We start from the raw sequence: 14987 nt of genomic DNA, 5'->3' as shown, positions 1-14987 counted from the left end.
TATGGCTGATGCTGAGACCCTGATTCATGCATTTGTCTCTTCTAGATTGGACTACTGCAATGTTCTATTTTCTAGTTTACTGCAGTCCAGTATTAGGTCTCTTCAATTGGTTCAGAATGCTGCTGCCAGACTTTAACAGGAAGCAGAAAGTTTGACCACATTACATCCATTTTGGCATCTCTTCACTGGCTTCCTGTCCCTGTGAGATCAGATATTAAGGTTCTGCTACTAGTCTATAAAATTGTTCACAGACTGGCACCGCCCTACTTAGCTGAACTAATTAAAACCCTACGTACCGGCCTGGGCTAGGGTGAATAAAAGGTTTGTGGGTCACAGAGCTTTCTGTTATCATGCCCCCTGTTTCAGTGGAATGATCTCCCTGCATCAATAAACAGTCACGTTCTATAGAGACTTTCAAGTACAGACTTAAGACGCACTTATTTTCCCTTTCATATGGCTAGCATACTGGCATAGTATGTTCCTATGCTTTTTACCTCTTTAAATTTATTTTATTAGGAAACAGAGTGGGCCACAGCCTCAACTTTATCTAAATTCTGGGTTTTTCAGTGAAGCTTAGGGCTAATAGCCGGCGATCACCTTAGTATTTCTTTTGTTCTTCTTGTTGCTTAATGCTGACAAAGTATACTGTATTTGTTGTCTTTCTGATGTCTGATTGTTTTTTTGTTTTGTTTTCTCCCCTCTGTTTGAGGTGTGGGTCAATCCAGAGATGGGAGTGGGTGTTTTCCTCTGCAGGCCTCCTGTCTTGTGCAACAGCATGGACTCCCAAAATCTCCCAAAATTTCCATTATAATTTCCTGTATTGTCTATTCTGTCGGTAGCATGGCCCAAGCAGAGGGTCACCCCTTTAAGTCTGGTCTGCTTGAGGTTTCTTCCTCAAATCATCAGAGGGAGTTTTTCCTTACCACGGTTGCCTGTGTGCTTGCTCTCGGGGCTGGTAAGGTTAGACCTTACTTGTGTGAAGCACCTTGATGCAACATTGTTGTGATTTGGTGCTATATAAATGAAAATAAATTGATTTTTTTTTTTTTGTCTACTGAGTTGTCAGTTGTCACATTTTTCATTTCAGCATTCTCCACACATTCTCTGATGGGGAGAGGTCAGGACTGCAGTCAGGTCCATCCAGTATTTGTACCCACCTCTCCACAGTGATGCCTTTGTAATGTGTCCAGTATATGGTTTTGCATTGTCTTGTTGATAAATGTATAGATGCCTCAAAAAAGCACCATAAATCTCAATGTATGTTTTCTGTATTAATGCTGCCATCACAGAAGTGTAAATTATATTTGACAAGGGCAATGACACAAGCACACACCATGACAGAACTTTGTTTTTGTACATGTTGCTGATAATAGTCTGGATGGTCCTTTTCATCTTTGGTCTGGAGCACATGACATCCATTTCTTAAAAAAAAAAAAAAAAATGAAGGAATACTAAATCGTATGAGTACATTACACATTCCACTTTGTGATGGTCCAACCCAGATCCCTGCAAGCCCAGGGAGGTCCATGCTGCTTCTGCACAATATTTGTGTAAAGTTTGCTTTTTGCATAGTAAAATAATAAGTGACAACTGGTGAATGCAACATTGTGCTGTCATGCTTCCCTTGCCTGTGTGGTTATATCAGCTATTGATGAATTAAGATTCTTGATGCAGTGCTCTCTGAGGATCAGAGATCGTGGGTGTTCCGCTTAGGCTTGCACTCTTGCCCTTTACACAATGAAATTCCTTCAGATTCCTTGAATCATTTAATTATATTGTTCAGAGTAGAGGGAGAAATATGCAAATTTCTTCCAATTTTTCTTGGAGGAACACTGTCTTTAAATATTTTATTAATTTTGGCACACATTTGTTGGCAAACTGGAGATCATCTACCCATCTTTGCTACTCAAAGATTCAGCTTTGTCAAGCTCACAGATGGATCTGTGCCAAATCATGATTACAAAATTACCTGTTTACATCACCAATTTGAAATCTCATCATTATTTATTCATTGGATTTTTTTTTTTTTTTTTTTTTTTGCATTATTAATTGCCCTAAATTCTCCCCATCCAAACTTTTCTTGGAATATGTTGTGGCCTTAAATGCAGGAATGGATATATATGAAATGAAATGAAGATAAAACATGAAATATCTTGGGCTCATACTGTCTGCAATGAAACAGAACTCAAAATAAATGCAATAATCACCGGTTTTTGATTTTTTTGAGCAAGGAGTCTGAAGGGAGTAAGTCCAACAATGATGAGTCTGCATGATGATGTGTGTGTAGTGGCTGCCCCATAACATCCACAGATGCACATCACGTACTGGTGCAATATGGTCATCACAGAATTTTTGGAACACAGTGACACTGTCAGCTCCAACCAATGTCCTGAAACTCTGCAATAGCTGCATGCACATATGAAGTAGGTTTATCCTGGATAGAGTACAATTTTTCAGCATAACCATGCTCGTCCACACAAGTCCACAAACACAGGATGCATTGCAGGAACTTAAATCTTACCACACCTCCCGTACCGTCTCGCTCTCCTGTGCTGTGACACTTTCCTTTTATCCAAGCTGAAAGAACACCTGAAGTGACACATTACACTAATGATGCAGAGGGGCAGGCAGCTGTACATCGGCTGGTGCCAAGAGAAGACATTGGATTTCTTTGCCAATGGGAGGCAAAAAAAAAAAAAAAAAATTGTGCAACGTTGGCAAAAGTGTGTGGAAAGGGAAGGTGACTACTTGGAAAAGTAATGACGTTGCCCAATAGGGAACACCCCAAGGTGTTAGCAGATAAGCAATTCATGTGAGTATTGTGATGTTGTTGAAATATTCACATAGGAAGCAGAAATGTCTCCTGTTCAGTATCGGATGTAGAGAATTAGTTTCCTTGGTGGGCTCAGATGGGGACAACATTATTTAGCATTGGTTCAAGAAAATTTGGAGGAAGTATGAGAATATATCAAAAGAACTAGTCTTCTGGTGGACATTTCTGAGAAACGTTTCAGGCAGAACACAAAAGCCACATGAATAATAGCAACAAACTACACAGTTAAAATAGGAGCCGTTGTCCATCAGGGGACACTGTTCTCCTCCATGCTTTCTGAATGGTGTGATGTTGCTATCCTTTATTTGTTTCATTTCACCAGGTTCTGATTTCTTGGTAGAGTTGTTTGACAATCATGCTAGCATATTATAGCAGAAGAAAGATATAGAAATGTGCTACTTAAATTTGTGTGTTGGTCACACTTTCTTGTGTCAATGATAACTTGAAAAAAACTGCATTAGATTTTCACCAAATTTGAGCTGGACATCCCAAATGAGTGTATCCCAGATGAGTTTTAATTTGAGCCTGATCTGGTTGAACTGAATTGAATTTTATTTGTAAGCAAAAGCAAAAAAAAAAAAAAAACTGACAAGGATCACACAAAATTAGAAAACCACAATGTGGTCCATCCACATATGCATATGACCATACAACATATTAAGCAAAAATTACAAACAATCCATAGAGTGTCCATATACTCAGTATTCATTGAGTACTAGTTGAACGGGTATCCAAATTATATACAGCCTCTATTATGCACAAGCAGGGAACACTACATTACCCCATGATGCTGCTGAAACCAGGAAACTAAGAACTTCGATGAAAATTCAAGGAGATAATGGACATACATGAAAATACAAGTGCCATTGAGCAGAGCACAAATACACAACAGGAATAATTTTAAAGGCAGCCATTGCAAAATAGAATAGGAAAGATGATAAATGGACACCTAATTGGAAACAGGTGAATGTCATGATTGGGTATAAAAGGACCATCCCCAAAAGGCTCAGCCATTCACAAGCAAAGTTGGGGTGAGGATCACCACTTTGTGAACAACTGCATGAAAAATAGTCCAACAGTTTAAGAACAATGTTTTTCAATGTTCAATTGCAAGGAATTTAGGGATTCCATCATGTATAGTCCATAATATAGTCAGAAGATTCAGAGAATCTGGAGAATTTTCTACACGTAAGCGCAAAGGCCGAAAACCAACACTGAATGCCTGTGACCTTCGATCCCTCAGGTGGCACTGCATTAAAACCAACATCATTGTGTAAAGGTTCTTACCGCATGGGCTCAGGAACACTTCAGAAAACCATTGTCAGTTAACACAGTTCGTCGCTACATCTACAAGTGCAAGTTTAAACTCTACCATGCAAAGCAAAAGCCATACATCAACAACATCCAGAAACACCACCGCCTTCTCTGGGCCCGAGCTCATTTGAAATGGACAGAAGCAAAGTGGAAAAGTGTGCTGTGGTCTGATGAGTCCACATTTCAAATTGTTTTTGGAAATCATGGAGGCTGTGTCCTCTGGACAAAAGAGGAAAAGGTAATCCAGACTGTTACCAGTGCAGAGTTCAAAAGCCAGCATCTGTGATGGTATGGGGGTGTGTTAGTGCCCATGGCATGGGCAACTTACACATATGTGATGGTACCAACAATGCTGAAAGGTACATCCAGGTTTTGAAGCAACACATGCTGCCATCCAAGCAACATCTTTTTAAGGGACGTCCCTGCTTATTTCAGCAAGACAATGGCAAGCCACATTCTGCACATGTTACAACAGCTTGGCTTCATAGTATAAGAGTGTGGATACTAGACTGGCCTGCCTGCAGTCTAGACCTGTTGCCCATTGAAAATGTGTAGCACATTATGAAGCACAAAATACGACAACGGAGACCCTGGATTGTTGAACAACTGAAGTCGTACATCAAGCAAGATTGGGAAAGAATTCCACCTACAAAGCTTCAACAATTAGTGTCCTCAGTTCCCAAACACTTATTGAGTGTTGTTAGAAGGAAAGGTTATGTAACACAGTGGTAAACATACCACTGTCCCAGCTTTTTTGAAATGTCTTGCAGGCATCCATTTCAAACGAGCAAATATTTGCACAAAACAATAGTTTATCAGTTTGAATATTAAATATCTTGTCTTTGTGGTGTATTCAATTGAATATAAGTTGAAGAGGATTTAAAAAACATTGCATTCTGTTTTTATTTACATTTTACACAACATCCCAACTTCATTGGAAATGGGGTTGTATTAACTCAAATCTCTGCAACAGCCCCACATCTGATGCAATTTCACTGCAGTTGAGATTAACTGCAACAAGCAACCAATGCTTTTTATGGTGCATTCATCCCAGATAAATACAGGAGTTTTTTTTTTTTTCTTGCATGTGAGAGAACCATTAGGCAAGCAGAGTAATGACAAAAATAAACACAACTAGTGTTGTGTGATTGGAGTGAACTTGCTCAGTTGATCTCAGTGTGTTGCATAAACAATATCACATGGGTGCTATGGAAACTGAGATTGCTCTAGGACTAGATGAGTCAGAGAACCTGACAAACTGCAACTTAAACAATAACATGTCATTTCCCTGGCGAAGCAACAGAAATTCTCAGTGGGATCACAGCCCCATCAAGGTCCACCCTAGAGGCACCTATAGTTGTGCTTCAAGTCTCATATTTCAACTGGGGCTCCTTAACTTTGACATCACTGATGCCTGTTGTTGGGAGGGTATGGGGGAAAAAAAGAACAGTCTGGAGCATTGCAAGAACTCCACTGATTCACCAGTCTCCACATTTAGATCTACTTGCCCGAAGCTCCCACTTCTATACCCTTCTTGATAGAGATCTTGATAGAAATGAGGGGTTTGCGTGAAAAACTGCAATTTTCTTTTTAAAAACAACAAGAATTGACTCAGCACACACGAACAACAGACAGCTTTAATAACACAGTATGCCTTGTCTGACAATTATGTCAAAAACATCTTACAGTAAGCGCGTTTAACAGTTTGAGACCTACCTGCTAATTTGCATCAATTACTAGACCTCCATTACCATGACACATGAAGCATACAATACCAGCGGGCATCTTCTTAAACCCTAAAAGGCGTCGTCTCGTTATTCATTTGGAGGTCACTAAAAGGTGCGCATGTGATACACGCTACTTAAACTCCTCCTGCTGCTCACTCATGGGTCTACAGGAGACAACAGGAAAGGTGAAGATCATAGAGGAAAGTGAGACTTGTTGGATCCAGCTCGTGGTGATTTCATTTCAGCCTGACATGAGACAGTAGATTAGAAACAGCCCTTACACTCTATTGCTTTTGTGTGAGTGTGTGTTTGCACCTGTGCAGGAGCCCAGCCATGTTTATGCACATATGTGTACCCTGACCATCTATCAACTTCGCCAGGAGCCCTGCAGTGTTCCCAGGCACCAATTACGGTGGGACTTGTCCCTTCTCCCTCTGCATTGGAAGTGATGTGTCTTGCCCTACAGGGTCAGCACCGCCGCTACACCCACATATCTGCAGAGATTCTGCCAGTGCCTGCGGCCCTCCACCGGAATCCTGGAGAAACGATAATTATGACATCCGCCCACTCAAGAGGCAAAAGATAGTTCAACTCCCTTGCCCCTTGTTCCAGCCTTCTTTTTTTGTTGAGTGATTTGAAATTCTGCAAGCTATCACTACTTACTGTCTGCATGTCTTACAGAAAGAAGATGTGCTGATAGATTTTTGTATTATTATTATTATTTTTTTTTTTGTCCTGACTGAAATTCAGCATGGCTTAAAAGTTTCACAATACCTTCTGACCTAAATCTCAACAATATGAAATATTAGCACCAAAAAGGTCAGACGCCTGCAGCTGTTTCACCCGTTACACTATAACTAGTGGACTCACACATTACCTGGTGTGTATTGCTCCATGGTGGCCGAAAAGGTATTTTCAATTTGCCGCAATTAGGTCATCGTTTACAACATGTGTTTGAGCGACAGTCATTCCTAGGGGGCATGGCAATGTTTCATCCAATTTTTTTTTTTTTTTTTTTGTGGTTATGTTACATTTTAATGTCAATCAACATGATATCATTGTCGCTTCAACATCAGTTACCTGATGCTGTAACAACATCAGCATGTGATATTGATACAAGGTTGAATGTAGTTACGTTCCTCACATCTATTTTGATTTTATGTGTGTGTGTGTGTGTGTGTCAGAAACCTGGAGGAAGTGTGTTTATTCACATTAACCAGCATACGAGGTCTGTCAATAAAGTAACGGTCCTTTTTATTTTTTTCAAAAACTATATGGATTTCATTCATATGTTTTTACGTCAGACATGCTTGAATCCTCGTGCGCATGCGTGAGTTTTTCCACGCCTGTCGGTTACGTCATTCGCCTGTGAGCATGCCTTGGGAAGGAGTGGTCCCGCCCCCTCGTCAGATTTTCATTGTCTGGAAATGGCGGAATGAAAAGGACTTTTTTTCCATCAGAATTTTTTCAGAAGCTGTTAGAGACTGGCACCTGGAAACCATTCGAAAAATTTATCTGGCTTTCGGTGAAAATTTTACGGGCTTCACAGAGAATAAGGAGTGTTACTACAGCTTTAAGGACCCCTTTAAGGATGCTCGGCGCGCCACGCTCCGAGCTGCGACGGCGCGGCACAAGCCACCGGACCATTTCTAAACGGATGGCTCTGTGGATACGAGACCGTCGTGTGCTCTTTCTCTGGTTATCACAAGAGCTGGACATCAGCCATTTTCTGTCAGATTTCACTTTTAACAAGAGATTTTGTCATGGAAAGCCGCGCGGAGGCTTTGCGCGTAAAGACCGATTCGCTTTGGAAGCGAGACAACGGAACACCTCCGTTTCGGCATGTCAGAGGACAAGTTTGGACATGCCTATCTCGGCTTTCAATGCTTACCAGTCCAGTAAGTATCAGAGAAATAGTGGAGAGCTGGACATGTCCAAACTTGTCCTCTAACACGCCGAAACAGAGGTGTTCCTTTGTCTCGCTTCATCAGCGAATCGGTCAGCTTTCCATGACAAAATCTCTTGTTAAAAGTGAAATCTGATGGAAAATGGCTGATGTCCAGCTCTTGTGATAACCAGAGAAAGAGCACACGACGGTCTCGTATCCACAGAGCCATCCGTTTAGAAATGGTCCGGTGGCTTGTGCCGCGTCGTCGCAGCTTGGAGCACAGCACGCCGAGCATCCTTAAAGGAGTCCTTAAAGCTGTAGTAACAGCCCTTATTCTCTGTGAAGCCCGTAAAATTTTCACCGAAAGCCAGATAAATTTTCGAATGGTTTCCAGGTGCCAGTTTCTAACAGCTTCTGAAAAAATTCTGATGGAAAAAAAGTCCTTTTCATTCCGCCATTTCCAGACAATGAAAATCCAACGAGGGGGTGGGACCACTCCTTCCCAAGGCGTGCTCACAGGCGAATGACGTAACCGACAGGCGTGGAAAAACTCACGCATGCGCACGAGGGTTCAAGCATGTCTGACGTAAAAACATATGAATGAAATCCATATAGTTTTTGAAAAAAAAAAAAGGGCCGTTACTTTATTGACAGACCTCGTATGTGTTTTAACCCTCTGGAGTCCGAGGCATTTTTGGACAGTTCACTCGCCTGGCATGAATGTTTTATTATTGCTGTTAACAGCTCTCCCTGCATCCCACAATCAAGTTTTATATCTCTTCTTTTCAGGACAACCTGTGCTTTCAGAATATGTATGTTTTTGTTGTGTTTTATAAGTGTAATAAAGGTTTACAATCAAAAATAGGCAAGGAAAAAACAAAGCGAAAAATAATTTTCCACACACATTTATTCAAAACACACAGCAAACTATATTAAACAACTGTTTTGACACTTTATAAAGGTAATTTGAGGTCTTGTGTGAAAGACTGAACAACAAAAAGGGTCAAACAATAAACACAAATGCACATTTTGAACAATATAAACAAAATGGTCTATGTGTTTTGTTGTCCATTGATATGGTGGTAAACAGTGCTTTACACAGAGAAAGCAACAGAGTTATCCAATAGCATTCACATGCAAACTAGTGGAGCAATCCTGATAGTTACACACTCTTTGTTTGAGCATGTGAGATTGTCATCAGAGGCTCTCTGTGTGCTCCTGCTTTCATTGATCGCTGTGCGTAATGGCGCAGGGCACACTGAGTATGTACTAATAGTATGTACTCATTAGAGCACCCAGGTGGCTATTCAAACGGGCCAACTAGTAACACATCACTCCTGAAAACGATCTTTGGCTTTCCACGTGAGGTGAATCTGCCCTACGATTGGATTTTGGAAAACCAAGTGACTGTGAACTAATTCCAATTGGACACTCACATTGCGCACGTCATCACACAGCTTCTACAAGGAGTACAAAGATGGCCGATGGCTTGCTCGAAAGTGGAGTTAACTTTTCAGCAAAAAAAGTAAGTTTCTATCTCATATCATTCAAAGGTTATTTATAATTTAGTAAAGCTTAGTCTTAGCCATCGTATACGACGGTGTCAACCCCAGAGGGTTAACACATGACGTCTAAGGTTCTAAAAACATTCTGGACTCACACCCCATTCCAGCTCATGATAGAAACTTTGCATAATTTATTATCACCCTTGAAAAATGTCAGATACTTATTTTATAAACACCACCAAATGTAGAGCCTGTGGATCTCCATGGGCAATGCACTAGTCTATATATTGAAAGCCAAATGGCCTATGTGCACTGTTTGGTATGCTTGTGAAATTTGGGTCAAGGACGAATGCCGTTAAAACGTAAAGTTGATAGGACTAATATTTTTGGAGAAATTAGGGATATTATCTAACAACAGTGAACAATGGACATCACAATCAGTCCCTGGTAACCACACAAGTGCTGAACAAAGAAAATATATCAACCTTGCTAGTTGTAAAACATAACATCAACTAAATGTGCCAAATAATAAATACAATTATTCACAAATCCTTCTCATTTCAATTTCCTGCACTTTCCATTAAAATCATTATAAAACATTGTATAATTTATTACCACCCTTGAAAAATGTCAGGTGCATTTCTCATGACCAAATGAGAAAGAAGTTGTTTACTATGCACCAGATACAGAGAACACAATCAAACTTTTCATGTTCAGTGCAACACTACAAATGGAACCCTGAGTATTTGCCAACACCTAAACCAATCAGATACCTTTTCCTGCCTTAAAACAACTAATCTGTTAGTATTTGTCTGGATGTACAATGGTAACCTAGCCATCTCATAAAACATCAACTCCAGCTGTGGAAAATATTCCATTCCCCACAAAGAAAACACACAAAGCTCACAACATGACTCACATGGGCAACAAAAGATTCAGATGATATCTTATTTGTTTCACAACAACCCTATGGCCCAAATTCTGAGCCAGTAATTTTGGCCAAAAACGGTCCAGTAACAATCCAAAATATTGGATTGGTGCCCCCCTTGCACCAACTGCAAGGAAACCACATTGGCACTGAGTGCATAGGCATCCTGCTTTGTGTACACCTGATCTCATTAGATCTCAGAAGTGATACAGAGTAGATCCTGATTCATACCTGGCTGGGTGACCACTTTGGAAGACCAGGGGCTGTTTATATTTTTCCATATCAAACTTGAATTGCATCAGGAAGAGCTCATTTTGTTCTGGAGAAGTTATGATTTCTGACAGTATCCCTCCATATCCTGCAATCACGGTGATATATGCCAATTATAAAATGTCAGAAATGCCATTTGCAGGTTGCACGGTCTGCCTGTATGCCACTCCAGGCCTAAAGGGTTCAGTGTTTCCCCATACATGTCTCATTACATAACATTGTAAGAGTTCACCATAATCTCCCCCCTGCCACTCCCAAGAAAGTGTCATCAAAGAGTGATATATTTTTTTGAATAACCATAAAGTGTTGTCATTCACCTCAACTTTGAAAAACTGACAAACTGTCACACTGGCAACCAAACACAACGTGTGTATATATAATTTACTCATCCATTTGAGGTGGCAATGGTTTGATGTACATTGCAGAAAATCATACAAAAATACTAGAGATTATGAATTCAAGTGTGCCACTTATTTGTTAATGATCTGGTTAATGACCATTGTAGCTACCATTTTTCGGGGTTGGCTACATATTTTATCAATATTTTGCATCAGATAATTCCTTTGGTGCTGTGAATTTTTGGAAATTTTCAAACTATTTATCAAATGCAAGTTCATCCAATGCACTTCAACAAAATTTTGTCCCATTCAGATGTGAACCATTCCTTAACAGTTGACGTGGTTTGCAGTATAAATCTATACCCATCACTTATTTGTTAATTCTGTGGGGAGTGACAATACTAGATGCATAGGTAGCCTAGCCTAGGCCAGTCACTACACTAGTCCACCATATTAGCGTGGTCAGTTATTATGTTCCTAGTTACACTCATTAGTGACCAACTAATCCATTCCGTCAGTGTTTGTTCATGGATAATACCAATCATGAATTTATAAAATAATTTAATCTTGCAGTTTCAAAAACAAGCCACTAGGTGGTGACTGATCTAGATCATGTAGTTTCACATTGCCATTGCTGGTATGCGACACATCTTTAAATCCAGTAAGGTATATCTTATATATTATATTCCAATTTTAAGGTGGAACTATGCCAGTATACACAGGTATATCTAAATATCTTAAAAGGAAGAGTAAAATAGGAGAGTAGAAAAGAGTAGAGTAGAGCCACTTAGGTGCCTGGTCTTGAGAACCAGGGATGGTAGATTAAAAAGCTTTTTTATCCCATGGGAACTCTCCCTACCCACCCAAGCAGCTCAAGAAAAATGTATATATAATATAATAAGTAATAAGACATAAGAAAGATAAGACATCACAGGAGAAGATTGTAGTAAAGGTAATTAGTATGTAGACTAGTAGTGAAATCAAATGTATGTACATTTTATACAGCCAAGTGAAATTGTGTCCACATGTTGTGTAGGGTTCAGATGTGTGAAGCTGGAATGTGTTATTGGCTGAGTTCATAAATATCCTAGGGATTTTTTTTTTTTTTTTTTGGGGGGGGGGGGGGGGGGTGATTATACAGTCATGTTATTAACCCACTCAAAGTGCACAATTGCTCAACCATGGCAGAAGTGGGTGCAATCTGTGCAATTACAAAAAGTGAAGATACTTGAGGATGTATTGCAGCAATATGAACAATGTAAGTCCTGAGCTGTTCCAAAAAATGATGATGTGTTCAAAAACCACACGACATCTATTATGCACAGCAGTTAATCAGACACGGGAGGCACAGGTTGTCCATGCAGTACCGTGCAAATTTAAACTGCAGCCATGAGATTATGAGCCATAGATTCATCCAAGCAAAAAATTGGGAGACTAACTCTATTACACATTTTGGGATACAAATTTCATTACATATTCCTTCATTAACTTGCACTTGGACAAAGTGGATGTCAATTATATTTGCAATCAGTGTTGAAAACATGTTGCTAATCAGTCATAGTTTAACTACAGGAGTTTGTAAAGACTAAACCAGCAGTTAGCGTCAGAATCAAATAAGTATTATTACTATTTTTATTATTCTTGTTATTATTTTCTAAGTTTTATGGCACCACAAATGTGATTCCTTTGACTTTTGGACTTCGGATTGAACCAAACACATTCTTCTAAAAGTATTTGTTAGACAAAATAAACAATTGTTTTGCATTTTGATAATCATTTGTCATAGAAAAATGATAACATTTGACTAGTTCCAGTTTTTAAAAGGTGAATGAGTGTTGCTGTAAACTGAGCACATTTGAGTGACTGTTGGTTGGGCTAAACAAGCTCTGCTTAAATGATATGCCAACCAATTCAACAATAATTTCAAATATGTATCACAGAAACAAACAACAACAACAAAAACTCGTTTCTGGATTTTCTCAGTGTAAATTCATCCCATCTGAGTAGTAGATTGCTGCTCAGAGAAACAGGTAACTCAAACACATGGTCTTGGATTTGTCACATTTGTCACATTTTAATGACAACAGTGCTTAAATCAATCAATCATAAGTATAAAGTCCTATAGTCGCATACTCTATGCCATCTGGCTGCACAGATGTCACTTGTAAATAATTTGGGGGAAGCATCACATGTGGTTACTTGTAAGAATGTGTTACAATTCCCAATTAAATAACCATATTTTGTTAGATCATTTAACAAAAATCATTTAATTAGAGAAAGAAAACATTCACATTCTTTGAAAAAAAAAATATATATATATATATATCATTAATGACAATGAGTTATATGACCATGTTAAAATGAATTATTGGGAGGGCTTTGTTTACGTTTTGGCCATTTTACCAAATGCAATCATAATAAGTCCCTTCGGCTGCTCCCTCGTCGCCACAGCAAATCCGAGGTGGATCATGAATGAATGCAGTTATAATGTCCACACCTGTGTCTTCCACAGTATTAGAACACTGCTGACTGCAGGAGCGGGAGGAAGAATCTTCAGTTTTTTGCCATTTATTAAACCACTTCGAGGAAATGGCAATAATTGCGCACGAAGGATCCAGCAGCAGTTCGTGGCAAACAGCCAAGTGTGCTCAGAGCCATCCTCCTTAGAGAGGAGAGGACAAAAAAAAAAAAAAAAAACACCTTACTTGTCCCTCACATTTCCCCTGACTGTCACATCCAGGCTTCCACGACTCCAGCTGAAGACGCGTTATTGCGCACAGCTGTCACCCAGCCTGCGTGTGACTATGGCACCTGAATCCACGCACTGTGTCACAATGAAAGTGTCGTGGTATTTTTTTAAGAATGGCCAAACATTGTTTTAAAGCCTGCTCTGCATAGTTCTGCCTGTTGGAACACGTCCGTTCTGGACGTTTTCTGCGCTCCGACAGCGCAAACCAAACTGCAGCTGACGAGAGGGGTGAGGAAAAAATAAATAAATAAATAAATAAGTTCGAATGGGCTTAATTAACACAAAACATCACACTCACCGACTAGAAGTGGTAAAAAACGGGGGATGTAATCCCGATCGTCCCCGCGCTCAGTCCATGAGAAGGGCAGAACGGACGCATTGGAGAGGTGGAATCTCCGCGATCACTTTCTCCCCACTTCCACGGGGACCCTTAAAACAACAAAGTTCGCAGGCAGCGTCTGTCAGTCCACGCTCGTCCTCTGGCGCGTCTGTCACGCACAGACTGAATTATTCGTTTGCGCGTTGAGAGCGCGGAGCATTTCTCCCTCCAGTCCCGGGATGCGCGCTGTCCTCGGAATTAATTAACATTAAGTTTCAGCATCAAAGCTGGACACAAATAATATTAATTTATCTCATGAAAAAATGTCCAGTGTGGATGGAGTTTCTTCCTGGACCAATCAACTCAAGGTTGCCAAAGCGCGCACTGTGGGTCCTCTTTTGCGCAGCGCGTCCTGTGAAAGTGAACCAATCTGCGGTGTGTTGGAGTTGCTTCGCAATTTGCATGCTGTAGGAGGCGGACTGGAGGGAAGGAAAGCAAAGGTAAAGTCAGCCACAATACATAAGGTAGCATCCGTGTCGACTTTCAGTATAAAAGCCGTCACGCGTGCAGGAAATGCGTTAATTTGTGCACACTATTGTCACAGGTTAGAACACCATGAAGAAAAATAAAACCTCAGTTTGGACATATTTTAAAATACAAAATTAAACAAAATGAACATTTTGTGGCAATTTATTTTACTGCATTTCAGGGACATATCTAAAATTTAACTGCTGTAGAGGACTTGTAGGCTGGTGACACACAGGTTCAAATAATTAAATTATAAAATCCTATTTTTTTTTTCTATTTTTTTTTTTCCCCTTGAGCCTAAGGGCACTTTATCAGAGAAGTTACAACCCCAATTCCAATGAAGTTGGGGCGGTGTGTAAAATGTAAATAAAAACAGAATACAACCTTCAACCTATATTCAATTGAATACACCACAAAGACAAGATATTTAATGCTCAAACTGAAAAACGTTATTGTTTTGTGCAAATATTTGCTCATTTTGAAATGGATGCTTGCAACGCACTTCACAAAAGTTGGGACGGGGCAACAAAAGACTGGGAAAGTTGATGAATGCTCAAATAACACCTAATTGGAAACAGGCGAGTGTCA

At 39.9% G+C, this 14987-nt stretch overlaps 1 protein-coding gene across 1 annotated transcript in view; it reads right to left on the bottom strand.

Annotated features, from left to right (window-relative positions):
- The window catches only part of slitrk6 (SLIT and NTRK-like family, member 6), a 106154-nt gene extending 91844 nt beyond the window's left edge, over positions 1-14310 (bottom strand). The window contains exon 1 of the mRNA XM_034175577.1: positions 13851-14310. The gene's annotated coding sequence lies outside the window, so the exon portion shown is untranslated. The remainder of the gene's footprint in view (positions 1-13850) is intronic.
- Between the last annotated feature and the right edge of the window lie 677 nt (positions 14311-14987).

Source organism: Thalassophryne amazonica, chromosome 1 (assembly GCF_902500255.1).
Source record: "Thalassophryne amazonica chromosome 1, fThaAma1.1, whole genome shotgun sequence".
Classification (NCBI taxonomy): domain Eukaryota; kingdom Metazoa; phylum Chordata; class Actinopteri; order Batrachoidiformes; family Batrachoididae; genus Thalassophryne; species Thalassophryne amazonica.
Note: the sequence above shows the minus strand (reverse complement) of the source record. Positions and strands in the feature narration are given on the sequence as shown.